Source organism: Bos mutus, chromosome 1, assembly GCF_027580195.1.
Source record: "Bos mutus isolate GX-2022 chromosome 1, NWIPB_WYAK_1.1, whole genome shotgun sequence".
Classification (NCBI taxonomy): domain Eukaryota; kingdom Metazoa; phylum Chordata; class Mammalia; order Artiodactyla; family Bovidae; genus Bos; species Bos mutus.
This window is the reverse complement of record NC_091617.1, coordinates 145687697-145702812: the sequence shown is the minus strand read 5'-3', so window position 1 is coordinate 145702812 and position 15116 is coordinate 145687697.

Sequence of the window (15116 nt, the reverse complement as noted above, 5' to 3'; positions counted from 1 at the left end):
TTAACAGGATATAGACAGTTCATAAATGACTGTTAAAATAGATGTTTCCCAACATGGCTAACAAAGGAAATTTCAAGCCTTAGAGTCTAGATACTGAGGAAATATTTTACTAAAGGAATACTTTCCGAATTTGGAACCGTGGCCAATCCCACCCCCAAGAAAAGAGATCGTTACTGACTTTAACAGGTGATCTTAGCAGATGTGAAGCACACTGGGAAGGGGCAGTGGTGACGGGGTGACGTTTCACTGTCATTTGTGGGTCCTGGACGTGGGAGCCCATCCCTAAAGCTAGAGAATGAGGGTTTGGCTCACGTTTTCTGTAAAGGGCCAGATAGTAAACATTTAGGCTTTGCAAGTCTTTCAGAGTTGTACTGTGAAGCAGCCACAGAACATGTAAGCAAATGAATGGGCTGTGTTCCAATAAAACTTTATTTACAAAACCAGATGGTGGCAGGATTTGTTCTATCCATGGGCAATAGTTTGCTGATCTCTAGTATAAGAGGCTGAAAATGTGATAAGTCAATATTCAGAACTTTATTTTGTAATCAACTTTTAGGTAGGTCACATAGTCCCTAAATAAGGCATCTCTCATTTCTTCTTTCTTTCTGGTTAACAGTTCATCCAACTAAGATGCGTGAGACTCTAAAGGGACATGAAGAACAGGATCAGAGACGGTGAGTCTGGGGACCAAACTCAAGGGCCACACGTATGTGAGGAGTGGGCAGTGATAAGATAATGAGTGATAATGAGTCTGGGATGCATGGGTTTGGAGCTAAAGAAAGACCACATGCCATGTTCCAGCTGACCATTGCCGTACAGAGTTTGGATCAAGTGATCCAGATATTCCAATTTTTCAAAAGAAGCCAGAAGCCTGAGAAAATACCAGATTTTTAAATTTACATTGGCTTGCTAGATTTAAAAGCACTGTGACACCTTACCAAAACACGTGTGTGGCTGAACGGAGTGTGCAGAATGGCAGTCTGTGAGCTCAGCCTTCAGCCCACAGATCACCTCTGGAATATTGTTAGTTGTTTTAAAATGAGGCTGGAAGATTTCTGAATTTTGTAAAAATGGATCAGATTTATGTCCCTTTCCTTAAAGTCTCCCGTCTATTTGAAAACCGTCTACACCAAAGTAGCACCACAAAGCTCTGTCTGACCGTGCGTACAAGGTATGCCAAACATATCCAGTGAAATTCTAACTATAGAATGTCATTAGGATTTGAACAGCCTAAAGGAAAGGGCAAAACTTGGCAGCTTGTTCATTACACTGAAGATTTATGGACAACTAACCTAGAAAATGCAGAGAGAAATCAGGCCACTTTGGGTCTGAAATTGTCCAGCTCTGTTTGAATATGCTAAATCCTCTCTTATCTTGTCTCTGCTATGTTGGCAGAGTTAGTTCTATGATTCAGTAGAAACTGTTCTCTTCTGATATTAAAATCTCATTTTGCTCTAAACTCTAATAATTTGAGATCTTTTTTTTTTCTGAGCTGGATATCAACAGAAATTACCTTTTCATCACTTGCAAGTTTAATTCCTTGGATTTAATCAACTCCTTAAAAATAAATTGAACAAATTAGATAAAACTTCTATTGTTTTGATCTGACAATCTAGAACTGAGTTACTGTGAAAATATTTGGGGTGCAAGTTGTAATTTTAATGTCCTCGTGCTAATCCTGTGGGCATTAATCTACTTGGGATTTATCTGTCCTCAGGTATCTGAAAATTCTTTTGTGGAATAAAACGTGCTGGAAGTCTTTGGAGGCTTTTAAACCCAACCTTCCCGGCCCCTTTTCTCTTTTTTAGCAGCCCTTCTCCCAGAAACAGTCTATTGCACCTGAACTTGAAAAGGTTCCACTCCTATTTGTAACTCAGTGACCCTGAGGCCCAAATTGGTATTGAACTTTCTGAAAAAGCGCTCTTGCTTCTTTAATAAGAACTTATTGGTAATTAGCACCCTAGCCTGGGCCTACATTTTGGATTGTCAAAATAAAAATAAAAATCAAGTGGCATCTGTTGATCTGGAAAAAACAAGACTGGCTGTGCACATTTAGCTTTACATTTTAGAAATTCTTCCGTGAATCCTGGTTTCGCATTGAGGTGCAACGGAATGAAATGATCCCATGAAATCTTTGTGTTCCATAAGGTGTCTTGAAGTTTGATTGGATATTAACTAAAAGATCATTTTGTTTCTCTTTTATAGCAGGAGATGCAATGTGTTCATTTTATAACATCTCCGCTGTTTGGAATAAATCACCAAGGACAGATGCTCATCACATTTCAGTTCAATAAAATTCTTTGCAGAGTCTGAACAGATACATGGCTAGTTGCTTTAGGTCTCTGTCCAGGCCGTTATTTATTTGGAAAATCAAATTCACTGAACAAAATAGAGTTACACTATGAACACAGAAATTAATATTTTGTTTGCTGTCTTATGGATTTGTTGTAATTTTTGCTCAGGGATGCACCTATAGGACTTTACCTGCAATTTCATAAATTTCACCTTCATAAATACCATTGACTACCTCCTCATCTTTTCTTCTAAAATAGCACAGTTAGTCTGACTTCCTGCTGTTAGATCTGCTAGTAATACTATTTTAAAGGTTCTCAGCAGGAAAAATTTGCCACTGCTCTTGAAGATGTGCTAAAATTCCATCTTCAGTCTTTTCTGTGGTGGCAAATGGGTTTTAAATAAGAAAAACGGAAGCGTTGATTTTAAATGAATATGTGTGTGCTGTAACGCTGTCGGTGGGTTTTGGATATCTTTCGTGTGCTGCTGTATGGCACGTCTCTTGAATTAAAAAAAAAAAAAAGATCAAGAAGACACCATCTCTTGACTTGCCAATATTACATTTTTTATTTTTGGAAGAGAGAGTTGAGCTTCAAGAATTGTCACTGTACATTTTCTTGACGCAATTTCATATGGCTATAAGTTATTTATTCAAGAGGGATGTGATCAAGGGTTGAGGCTGTCCATGATGGTGAGTGTAAAAAAATGTGCATTTAACCAAACATTCATAACTGCATGTCCCTGCATTTGACAAGGCTTCAGGAATCTCCTGAGAAAACATTGAGAGAGTGTGTGTGTGTGTGTGTGAAGAGTAAAGGAAATGCTTAATTGGTGAGCAAAGAGATCAGCACACGCTTAGAACGATGTGGGGTGATCATCACTCCCAAAGGGCTGCAGAGCATGCTTGCTCACCTGTCATGGTGATTTTCCTTGAAAACGAGTGAAGGAATCCAGGGTGTATAACAACCATTTGGTAGGGCTGGTGTTCCGACACCATCTGACGGGACAGGAAGAGGGGAAGCCAGGCGCGAGTGGGTCTCTAACCGCCGCCCGTGAATTTTGCTTGCTGTTTGTTTATTAACAGCCACGTCAGTGTTACATTTACTTCCGGGCTTCCTCTCTTTCAAGAATCTGTTTCTCACCCTAGAATTAAAAGAGCATTTTTTTAAAGGGTGTATACTTTTGTTTTGAGGAAGGATTTAGTGGCTGTTGGGCATTTTAGGGTTAGCTGTGCTTTCCCTCCCCCACCTGAATTAGATTGCCAAACTGCACCAAATCCTGAAGTTTATAGAGAGTAGATGATAGGAAAGAAAAATGATACCCTTTCTTTTATTTAAAGATCGCCTTCATGTTGAACCAGCTTTTTTTTTTACTGCCATTAAATATTTGTTTTTCTGGGAGCATTTGTGTATATTTTCTTAGCTCTTAACTACCATTTCTGCGCGGTTTTGTATCTGCTAGCCCCAGCATTTACAACCTACGAAAACCTCATAAATCCACTTCATTTTTCTAATAAGACATGAAAGTCCTTAATTGGCCTTAATGAAATGCACTTAAAGGGCAATAAACGTGTTTAAGCCCCTCTTTCAGGGTGAGCCTCACTACTCTCACTCTACTCTGTTTTAGCCTTTCTGGTAATTAATCATTTATTCATATGTGACGAATCAGTAACAAGATCAAGCAACTACTGCACAATTGCATGATAATAAGCTGCTCATATATGTGTCAAGATTTAGCAATCCTTTTTAAAGCCTAATTTAAAGTCATTTTACAACTAACCAGACTGCTTCTCTGAAGCATTTTCTCCCCCAGTATTTTTCTCTCCATATTTTCATTTGGATGCCATCTTTTTATTTTGTTTATAGAGCCCAGTCTGCCTTAAATCCACTTATGGCACCAGCGTGAATTTCAGCAATGCAAACATTTACCATTGTTTTTCAGTCTGCTTGGAATTCTCTCTTTGATCCAAATGGGCGGGGAGTGGGGGAGAAGCAAAAGAAAAAGAAAGACCGCATTTATAAATAGAAGACCTGAGAGCCTCTGCCATTTTTAGTGTGTATTTAAATCTTAAATCTGCGGTGATTTATGGAGACGTGTTAATCATTTGCCTGCACCCCAGCACTCTGAGAATTCCAGCAATATCCATGCCACAAATATGCCAACAGACGGGAGCCTGTTCTGCAAAGGAATTCTTTCCTTCTTTTCTTAAACTGAGTTATATAATCGATACATCCCTCACCACAAAAGAGGAGTCCTTGACTTTTCTGCACAAGCTGACAGGTCGAATATCTGAATGCCTGTGTGTGTGTGTCCCCACAAAGGGGGTTGGATTCTCCTGGCTGTGTGTGTGCAGAGGGTGCTGTCACCCAGAAGCCTGGCTGAGGTCTGTGAGGAAAGATTTGAACCTGCCCAACTATGGCAGAGTTGCTCTGCACTCAGGAAGTGCCTCTTGAACTGATCCTGATGTTATGATTGAACAGTTGGCATCAGCTGTGATCCAGGCAAGTTTGTTCAGTCCACGGAAACCAAAGTCATTAAAGACAACAGTCAAAAGCCCTTCTCCAGCGTGTGTTAACATGTGTAGGTCACTTGAGATTTAATCATTCAGAAGGTTTAAATATTTGCCTATAAATAGCAGGTGACAAGACCAGATATATATTTTTATATTTATGTGGACTTATATGTGTATATTTTAAAGTAAGAAGAGACCCTGACAAACTCAGTAGAAATCGCTCTGTAGGTAAAAACTTGCCATCTGAATTGCTTTGACATCTGAATTTTTACTTTCTTTTATTAATATTAGAATGAAGCTTTAAATATGTGAGTCCCTTCCCCAGATGCACTTAAACATTATTAATTAAAATGTGAGGTTAAAAAAAAGGTGAATCCTAATTGGTGACAAAGCTGCATAGTATAATTTTTTGGAAAAAAAAAAAGTCATTTTATTACCTTTAAGTACAAAAAAAGGCTACTCCAGTATCACTGAACAGTGGGAACTCTGACCAGAGTCACTGTTAAGTCTGGAAAGTGACCATGTGTGACAGCACGTTACTTGTCTCTTGGTAGCGAACGTTCCAAAGCATTGCACAATTGCTCTCTTGTATACCTTAAGAATCCATTCAGGTGTAAGTGTACATAGGCCCCTCTAATGTAGAAATTTTGTTTTCTTCTTGTGTAGCCAACAAAATTCAGTGGATTTAATGCATATCTGTTTACTTTGACTCAGCAACACTTTTTATCTCAGGCCCTAAAAAAGTAGATTCTGTTTGAACTTTTTCACAATAATATGTTCCTAAACAGAAGGCACAAAGTTAGTGAGACCTAATCAAGGCATCATTCTACATGAATGGCTGCCCCTGGAGTTGTGCAGTGCACAATTCATGCATCCGTACACGGCTGCTCTGGGTTTCTGCTTTCTCTATATATGCTTGGACTTGATCAAGATATCTCTGATATTGGTAGAAACCTTGTGTAGCCTTCATTTTCAGAAGGTGTGTATTCCTTATCGTGTGTTAATTTTTCTGTCCCAAACTTGATTGCACTAATATTTTCTTTACTTGCACACATGTGCCATAACCCCTTTATCTAGCTCTAACTCACTCTATGGGTGAGATGTGAATTATATCCCATTCTATTTTGTCTTTTATGTTGTTTTGTGAGAAGATAATGTTGCTTGCCTTCAAATTATGATAAAGTTCCTTAAGCCAAATAGCTTTTACAAAAAAAGTCATGATGAAACTTGAGTAAAATAAAAAACAATTTTTTTAAAGACCTGATTACCAAGCTCTACTAATCAGCTGATATAAATAATTTTAGGGAGAAAACAACATACTTTTAGAATATAAAGGCTGAATTTTGTACTGGGCTTGATATTGGAAGACGGAGCGCTACAACCCAAGCCCTCTGACTGACGTCTCCCCTGAATTTTGCAGAAATAATTGCAATGTATAAAAAGAATCACAGTGTGTAAAAATAATTGCAATAAGGTGATAATTCAGCAGTAAAAGGAAAATTCCAGATCCAGTTTAATCAGTTAAAGTGTCTCTCTGGTTCTTCTGATTTGTTGTTCATTTACGCTGGGCAGCTGGACATTAGGATTTTGCACGGGCCACAAACAATGAAATAAAACAGCAAGATGTACTGTATTTTACTGAAACATACAATAAAGGGCAGCAGGGGACTAGTCAAAGCCCGATATTCAAAGACTGTAATTTTTTATCACTACTTTATTTCCCAAACCAAAAATGTTTTTTGGGTATAAATATTGGATGACAACGAAACGGCATCACATTTGCTATCACAGAGGCAAGACCTAAAGCTACTTTTTATTAGAATTAAATTAATATTATGTAAGTAGTTTTAGAGTTTCAGCATTTTATTATTATTTATGTTCTAAGTGCTCTGCATAAATAGAATTGTTCCTTGCTTCTTTTTGTTTTTACTACTAATAAAAAGTAATAGGTATCATAATTCAGGGACTGTTTGCATTGCCAGGCCTTTTCTGTTTGGTCTCGGTGGCCTGTGGAAGGAGACAGACCCTAACCCCGAGTGGAAGAAGCTTTAATAACAAACATAGAAAGCACTTCTATGGAGCAGTAAATGTTTAGGCAAGAGTGGTCAAAACAAAGAAGGGCAATTAAGAATTCAGCCTTGTCGAACAGAAAGCCAGTCTAGCCAATGACCACACTGTGTGAGCAGAAATGCATATGTTCATTCAGGTACACCTGGTAATTGCAGCGTATACATATGTTTATTAATAAGTATCTTCCCTTAATTACCTGGTGATTTCTCAGGACACTTAAGAGAAGAAAATAGCTTTATTTGTGATGGGCAGGAAGGCAGGTTTTAACAACAACCATGCTTTCTTATATTTCCTAAAAAAAAGATTTTTCAGGATTATAAGTGACAGAAAATACTTAAGTGAAAAATCAGAAAATTGAAAGCATTCCTTTGTGAGAGTCACAGATTTGTAATGTTCTCGAGAAGATTAGGCAAGAATTCACACTTTAAAATCTGGAAAACTGGTCCAGGGGCTAAGACTACGTTCCTTAGGGGGGCAGACTGATCTAGGGCTATATTGTAACAAGGCTTTTCTGCCTTAAAACCTGTGGTACGGTGGCTGTCTGAAGCCTATAGCCAGCACACGCAGCCCCTGCAATGCAGGCGACTCTCAGCCTCTCGACTCCTAAGGAAAAGGATGGAAGCTTTTTTGTTGTTCTAGAGAAATCTTTGTTTTACAGTTACAAGTCTGATGGCTGTACAGTGGGAGCCTACACGACCGTTCAAAGGGACATTCAGGGAGGATTTTTAGTGAAGTGGAAAATATTGGTTCTGTGATGAGAAGGGGAACATACAGCCTGAAAAATTATACCCCCAGTGAGGTCTCAGGGAGAGTAAACGCATTACAGGAAAGCTAAATGAAATATACTTGACATGTTGACACAAATTGCTTCTGGGTGGCGGGATTATGGGTGACTCTTGTTTTTCTGTGTGTGTTTCTCTAATTTTCAAATTTTTCTATAATGTGCATATATTATCTTTACAAAATAAGGCTAATAGAACCTATAAGAAGATAAAATAATAAACTCAGACTTAAGGATGCATTTGAATTATACTGTATTAAATTTTTACATACATTGTCAGCAACCCCACGAGAGAGCTAACATCATTTTCACCCACCATCCGAGCGAGGATACCAAAACTTGAGGGAGACCAGGTCACACAGACTTCAGATCCAGATGGATCTATTGTAGTGCTCAGATCTCTGCCCAACACCTTGTGCTGCCTTTGAGAGTCACTGGTCTGCACGCACACTTTAGGGATAAACGAAATCCTGGAAGGCATCATGGGCTCAGCTGTGAGGTGAGCTCCCCCAGTGCTGGAGCCCAGAAATACCTCTTTTCTTTTCACAAGTGCTGTCACTCCTTGTTGATTCTCCTTGTTGCTCTAAGTCACAGGCTTTATTTTCGGTCAAACCAAACCAAAGAAGCAGGGCTTCCCACACTGTCTTTCCAATGCCTTCAGTTGCTTGAGCTCAACTTTTGGGGGTGACCTGTTCCCTGTGGGCAGAGTTTTCCCTAAGCTCTTATGCTAACTCTTTAAGATATCTTTGCATCCTAACACATCCCACGCGATGCTACAATAAATATCAAGCCAGAACCCTTCTAATTCAGACCAGCGTTGCCATTCTTTCTGTAAAACTTGAAAAGTCTCAATCTTAATACCTGCGGGAACAGGCCTGGTTTTACTTATGTTACTTATTGTACAAACACTTTTATTCACCTTGACTTTTTCTGGAGTAGCCCCTGAAGACCAGAGATTCTAATACAACATATTGCCTGTTAAAATTTTCTGAGGTTTTCATTTTGCTTCATGAAAAATCAGTTTCTTTCTTTGTTTCTTTCTTTCTTTTTGGTGTCTTAGGGTCATTTGAATGAAGCTCACAGGGCAAATCTGCAATTGGTTCCATCTTGTTCACTGTTTTGTAGGAAGCTTTGAATGCTATACTTCTGACAAGGAAGGCCTGATTTCCCTGGTTGTTGCTACACTGAACTTGGCAGTCCTCAGTGACAATGCAAAGTGATTAATATAAGCGATGACCCACATAGTCAAGAAGGATGGACTATTGGAGAAAAGGTTTTATTGGGCTAGATTGGTCTAGGGAAAGATGGCGCCATTGACCGTCATTTGTCCTGGGAGCTTGCATGAGCCTTAGCATTACTTTTGTTGTGCAGAATTTAGATAGCAAGTCTGGCACTTTAAAAACATGGCCCCCAATATTTTGCTGTTTCTCCTTGTGAGAGGGGGTCTGGGTCCCCTCCCGTTGAGCCTACGTAGCCTGTGTGGGCTTCCACCAGTATTGGACTTGAAGACTGAGTGATAACGGTCACACCTTTCATGCGCTTCTCCCATGACATTCCCTCTCTGGATGACCCTTCTTGCAGTCCAGACCTCATGCGATAAGCCCAAGCCCATGCTCTGGACAGTGGTCTCAGTGGAGCCCAGTGTTTGAATCATTGCTGTTCAGGTGTAGACATGTGAGAGAAGCAGCTTTTAGATGATTCCAGCCCACAGCAGTTCAAGTCCACTCAGACAAGCCCTCCGTACTGAGCATAGTCCAATCCCAACAGAATCAGCGAGCGTAATAAAATAGCTGTTTTATGCCATGAGGTTTGGAGTGGTTTGTTGCACTACATGGAGAACCAGAATAGGAAGCTCTAGACATGTTTCTCCTATTCTTAGTTAGTTGTTCAAATAATGCCTTCCTTTCTCCTCTCAACTAGGAACTAAGAAGCCTTAGTGCTCAGAAGTATGGGAGGCAAAAGGAGAAGGGGACAACAGAGGATGAGATGGTTGGATGGCATCACCGGCTCAATGGACATGGATCTGAGCAAACTCTGGGAGATATTGGAGGACAGATCTGGCATGCTGCAGTCCATGGGGTTGCAAAGAGTTGGACATGAACTGAACACTTAGCCCTGAACACTAAGAGCTTCCCTGGCGATTCAGATGGTAAAGAATCTGCCTGCAGTGTAGGAGACCCAGGTTTGATCCCTGGGTCTGGAAGATCCCCTGGAGAAGGAAATGGCTACCAACTCCGGTATTCTTGCCTGGAGAATTCCATGGATGGAAGAGCCTGGTGGCCTACAGTTCATAGGGTCGCAAAGACTCAGACATGACTGAGCGAGTTTCACTTAGTGACTGAGCAACAACAACAAAACAAAGACTTAAGGAGAGTCAGAGGCATGACCGTTAAAAAATGAAGATGGTAAAGAGATTCCTAAGCATGGGGTGGGGGCTGAGGAAGGTGTGTGGCCTCCCCACAGATACTGGGACATGTCTCCTGGTTTTCATGGTGTGTGAAAATAATCACAAATATGGGGACTTTTGGAGAAGGCAATGGCAACCCCCTCCAGTACTCCTGCCTGGAAAATCCCATGGATGGAGGAGCCTGGAAGGCTGCAGCCCATGGGATCGCTGAGGGTTGGACACGACTGAGCAACTGCACTTGCACTTTTCACTTTCATGCATTGGAGAAGGAAATGGCAACCCACTCCAGTGTTCCTGCCTGGAGAATCCCAGGGACGGGGGAGCCTGGTGGGCTGCTGTCTATGAGGTCACACAGAGTCAGACATGACTGAAGTGACTTAGCAGTAGCATGGGGACTTTGCAAAGAACTTTTAAATGCATCAAATGCCATTGAATTGTTACAACAATCTTACAAATTAAGATTATTAATACTGTTATCATCATTATTTTGCAGATTAAGAAACTGTTGTTCCAAAGACCTTAGATTGTCCAAAGACACACAGCAACTTGAGGGTAGAAGGGACCAGAGCTCATGTCCCCTCACTGCTCATCCCTGTCCTACCTGGAGCCAGCTGCTGGACAAGAAGGGCCCTGGTGCCCCATTGTGGCAGCTGGTCTTGCTTCATACAACTCAGAACTCCAAGCTCTGTAGGAAGCTGGAGGGGCTGCCTTTGCTGAACAGGTGAAAATAGCTGCCCTACAGGTCTCTCCTCATGGAGGGCAGAGGTGGGTGAAGGAGAGAAATGCTGGCTGAGCTTTCATTTCTCCAGGAAGAGCACACAAAGACTTCTGAAGATCCTGAGTGCAAACCTCATTCTTTGCTCCACTGTGTTTTATTTCTAGAAGTTTGACTTTCTAGATATCTTCTGTGTCTCTGCTTCACATGCTCAACCTTTCCTCTGGCTTTTGAAACATCTGGAATGCAGTTACACTATCTGCATGAGTGTCCTCATCTACTAATTCTATCATCTGAGTCAGTTTCAATTGACCCAGATGAGTTGCATTTTCTGTTTCTTTCTGTGTTTGGTAATTTTTGATTTGATGCCATCCATTGTGAATATTGTTGCATGCTGGATAGTTTGGTAATTTCTGTATTTCTGAGTTTTGTTCCTAGACCTGGTTAGGGTCCTTTGAGCCAGTTTCATCCTTTGAGTATGGCCCTTAAGCTTTGTTAGTGGGACCAGAGCTGTGCCTCATGTACAGTGCATTTCTGGCTGCTACTGGGCACTGTTTTGTCTAGGCTCTTGACGCACATACACTGGGTAATCCTCGACTGAATACTTGTGAGGGACCCTCTGCAGGCCTGTGGAGCTTTCCCTGGGCAGAGTGCCCCTCCCTCTCTGACGGTCTGTCCTGTAAGTTCTATCAGCCCTGGCATCCCATACTCCCAGCTCTGACTCCTCCACTTGGGCTCTGCCCAGAGTTACCCTTCCTGTGCCACAGTATCCAGACTTTCTGCAGGCAGTAATCTAGGGTAACTGTAGGGCTCACCTCACTTGTTTTTTGTCTCTCAGGCTCATTCAGTTCAGTTCAGTTCAGTAGATCAGTCCTGTCCAACTCTTCCAGACTCCATGGACCACAGCAGACCAGGCCTCCCCGTCCATCACCAACTCCTGGAGTTTATTCAAACTCATGTCCATTGAGTCAGTGATGCCATCCAACCATCTCATCCTCTGTCATCCCCTTCTCCTCCTGCCCTCAATCTTTCCCAGCATTAAGGTCTTTTCAAATGAGTCAGCTCTTTGCATCAGGTGGCCAAAGTATTAGAGTTTCAGCTTCAACATTAGTCCTTCCAGTGAACACCCAGGACTGATTTCCTTTAGGATGGACTGGTTGGATCTCCTTACAGTCCAAGGGGCTCTCAAAAGTATTCTCTAACACCACAGTTCAAAAGCACCAATTCTTTGGCACTTAGCCTTCGTATGGTCCAACTCTCACATCCATACCTGACTACTGGAAAAACCATAGATTTGACTAGATGGACCTTTGTCAGCAAAGTTATGTCTCTGCTTTTTAACACACGGTCTAAGTTTGCCATAGCTTTCCTTCAAGGAGCAAGTGTATTTTAATTTCATAGCTGCAGTCGCTGTCTGCAGTGATTTAGGAGCCCAAGAAAATAAAGTCTGTCACTGGTTTTATTTTTTCCCCTTCTATTTTCCATGAAGTGATGGGGCCAGATGCCATGATCTTAATTTTTTGAATATTGAGTTTCAAGCCAACTTTTTCACTCTCATCTTTCACCCCCATCAAGAGGCTCTTTGGTTCCTCTCCAATTTCTGCCATATGAGTGGTATCATCCCCATATCTGAGGTTGTTGATATTTCTCCCAGAAATCTTGATTCCAGCTTGTGAGTCATTCAGCCTGGCATTTTGCATGATGTACTCTGCATAGAAGTTAAACAGTGTGACAATATACAGCCTTGAGATACTCCTTTCCCAATTTGAACCAGTCAGTTGTTCCATGTCTCATTTTAACTGTTGCTTCTCGACCTGCATACAGGTTTCTCAGGAGACGGGTAAGGTAATCTGGTATTCCCTTCTCTTTAAGAATTTTCCACAGTTTGTTGTAAACCACATGGTCAAAGGCTTTAGCATAGTCAATGAAGCAGAAGTAGATCTTTTTCTGGAATTCCCTTGCTTTCTCTATGTTCCAGTGAATGGTTGGCAATTTTATCTCTGATTCCTCTGCCTTTTCTAAACCCAGATGTATAATCATACATCTGGAAGTTCTTGGTTCATGTACTGCTGAAATCTGGCTTGAGGATTTTGAGCATTATCTTACTATCATGTGAAATGAGCACAATTGTATGGTAGTTTGAACATCCTTTGGCATTGCCCTTCTTTGGGATTGGAATGAAAACTGAACCTTTCCAGTCCTGTGGCCACTGATGAGTTTTCCAAATTTGCTGGCATACTGAGTGCAGCACTTTAACAGCATCCTTTTTGAGGATTTTCAATAGCTCAGCTGGAATTCCATCACCTCCACTCGCTTTGTTCATAGTAATTTTTCCCAAGGTTCACTTGACTTCACATTCCAGGATGTTTGGCTCTAAGTGAGTGACCATACTGTTGTGGTTATCCAGATCATTCAGACTTTTTTGTATAGTTCTTCTGTGTATTCTTGCACCTGTTCTTAATCTCTTCTACTTCTATTAGGTCCTTACTATATCTGTCCTTTATTGTGCCCATCCTTGCATGAAATTTTCCCTAGATGTCACCAGTTTTAGGGAAGAGATCTCTAATCTTACCCACTCATTGTTTTCTTCTATTTTGTTGCATTGTTCACTTAAGAAAACTTTCTTTTCTTTCCTTGCTATTCTCTGGAAGTCTGCATTCAGTTGGGTATATCTTTCTTTTTCTGTATTATCTTTCCATTCTCTCCTCAGCTCTTTGTAAAGCCTCCTCAGACAACCACTTTGCCTTCTTGCATTTCTTTTTATTTGGGATAACTTGGTCACTGCCTCCTATAGAGTGTTATGAACCTCCATCCATAGTTCTTCAGGCACTCTGTCTACCAGATCTTATTCCTTGAATCTAGTCATCACCTTCACTGTATAATCTTAAGGAATTTGAGTCATACCTGAATGACCTAGTGGTTTTCTCTACTTTCTTCAATTTAAGTCTGAATTTGGCAGTAAGGAGCTCATGATCTGAGCCACAGTGAGCTCCAGGTCTTGTTTTTGCTGACTGTATAGAGCTTCTCCATCTTTGGCTGCAAAGACTATAATCAGTCTGATCTCAGTGATGACCCTGGTGATGTCCATGTGTAGAGCTGCCTGTCTCTTGGCTGTTGGCTGTTACCAGTGTATTCTCTTTGCCCTGCTTCATTTTGTACTCCAAGGCCAAACTTGTCTGTTACTCCAGGCATCCGTTGACTTCCTACTTTTGCATTCTAATCCCCTATGATGAAAAGGACATCTTTTCTTGGTGTTAGTTCTAGAAGGTCTTCTAGGTTTTTCATAGAACCGGTCAACTTCAGCTTCTGCAGCTTAGTGGTTGGGGCATAGACTTGGGTTACTGTGATATTGAATGGTTTGCCTTGGAAATGAACAGAGATCATTCTGCTGGTTTTGAGACTGCAGCCAAGGACTGCATTTCACACTCACTCGTTGATTATGATGGTTACTCCATTTCTTCTAAGGGAACTTGCCCACAATAGTAGATATAAAGGTCATCTGAGTTAGATTCACCCATTCCTATCCATTTAAACTCACTGATTCCTGAGATATCAGTGTTCACTCTTGCCATCTCCTGCTTGACCACTTCCAGTTTACAATGATTCATGGACCTAATGTTCCAGGTTCCTATGCAATATTGCTCTTTACAGCATCAGGCTTTACTCTGACCACCAGACACATCCACAACTGAGCATTATTTCTGCTTTGGCCCAGCCTCTCCATTCTTTCTGGAGCTGTTTCTACACTGTTCCTCAGTAGCATACTGGATCTGGGGGGCTCATCTTCCAGTGTCATGTCTTTTTGCCTTTTCATACTGTTCATGGCATTCTCGAGGCAAGAACACTGGAGTGGTTTGCCGTTGGCTCTGAGAATACTGGGGTCATTTGCCGTTCACTCCCCAGTGGACCACATTTGTCAGAACGCTCCACTATGATCCGTCTGTCTTGGGTGGTCCTGTGTGGCATGGCTCATAGCTTCATGGAGTTATGCAAGCCCCTTTGCCACAAGGCTATAATCCATGAACTGTAATTCATGAACTATAAGTATAAGGCTATAATCGACTCAGCTATAAAGTGGGGAAAAAACAGCCAGTTCTGGCACGTAGTAGCTACTCAGTAAACGTGAACTGTTACTGGGGGCCCTGCCGGCTCACCCAGGCCCATCGGGACTGTCCTGCTTCCACCTCATTACCCTCCAGCTTCTACTCTTGCTGGTCTGTACCACGTTCTCACCATATTTTCTATTTTAAATTCCCAAGAATAGGGATTGGGATTGCTTCGACTTTGTGTGGGCTGAATGCTTTGGGACCAGCCGCTTCCTAAGCTTCTGATTGGCCTG